Raw genomic sequence first — 1,000 nt, 5'->3', positions numbered from 1 at the left:
CTTAAATTTTCTAAGACTTGCTTTGTAGCCTATCAGATGATCTATCCTGGAGAATGTTCTCTGTGTGCACTTGAAAAGAATGTGTGTTCTGCTGCTGGTGGATAGAATGTTCTATAAATGTCTGTTAGGTTCATTTGGTTTAATGTATGGTTCAACTCCAACATTCCTTGTTGATTTTCTGTCTGGATGATCTATCCACTGCTGAAAGTGGGGTACTATTATTGTATTCTTGTCTATTTTACCCCTTCAGATCTGCTACTATTGCTTAATATATTTAGGTGCTCTGATGTTGGGTGCATATGCATTTATAATTGTTGTATTTTCTTGATGAATTGACCCCTTAAAAATATGGAACACTTCATGAATTTGTGTCCCATCTAGTGCAAGGGTCATGCTAATCTTCTCTTTATTGTTCCAATTTTAGTATGCGCACTATCCACGGTATTATGAACAGATACAATTCTTGTTTTAAGCCACTAAATTTTCAGGTGGTTTTTAAACAGCACAACGTATTTGATAAAGACTTAATCTGATTGATGAGTCTAGAAAGAGAGGTTGAGGGTGCATAGTCCAACCCCTTTCTCTCATTCTCTTTTTGGGAGGAAGCAGCCCCCTCGGAGTCCATGTTCTCGTTTTGTCATCTAGATCATAAATCATACAGGGTTGAGGTGCACTGATATATATTTTTTTTAAAATGCTAAAAGGCCAGGAGTTAAAGTTAATATTTGGCTGAAATCAAAGTCCAAACCAAATATTGCCATGAGAAAAAGAACTAGAAATAAAAAATAAATCTGAAAAATAATTACAAATTAATAATTATTATAATAATTTTTGTAGTCACAAATTGAAAGTTGATTAGTGAAATTAAATGTTTTATAAATATTTTAACAATATAGTTCATTTTCTTTTCGCTCTACAGTCTTTATTATGTCAAAATTGAAAATAATTTTTGAAGATTTTGAATTTTTTCTAGTCATGAAATTTTAAGGTGGCAAAATGA

General features: G+C 32.2%; 1 pseudogene; it reads right to left on the bottom strand.

Annotated features, from left to right (window-relative positions):
* Positions 1-342: 342 nt before the first annotated feature.
* LOC141572952 (U6 spliceosomal RNA) lies at positions 343-440 on the bottom strand (annotated as a pseudogene).
* Positions 441-1,000: the final 560 nt, after the last annotated feature.

The sequence above is a fragment of the Rhinolophus sinicus genome, chromosome 15 (genome assembly GCF_057876585.1).
Source record: "Rhinolophus sinicus isolate RSI-liver-muscle chromosome 15, RSI-T2T, whole genome shotgun sequence".
Lineage (NCBI taxonomy): Eukaryota > Metazoa > Chordata > Mammalia > Chiroptera > Rhinolophidae > Rhinolophus > Rhinolophus sinicus.
Note: the sequence above shows the minus strand (reverse complement) of the source record. Positions and strands in the feature narration are given on the sequence as shown.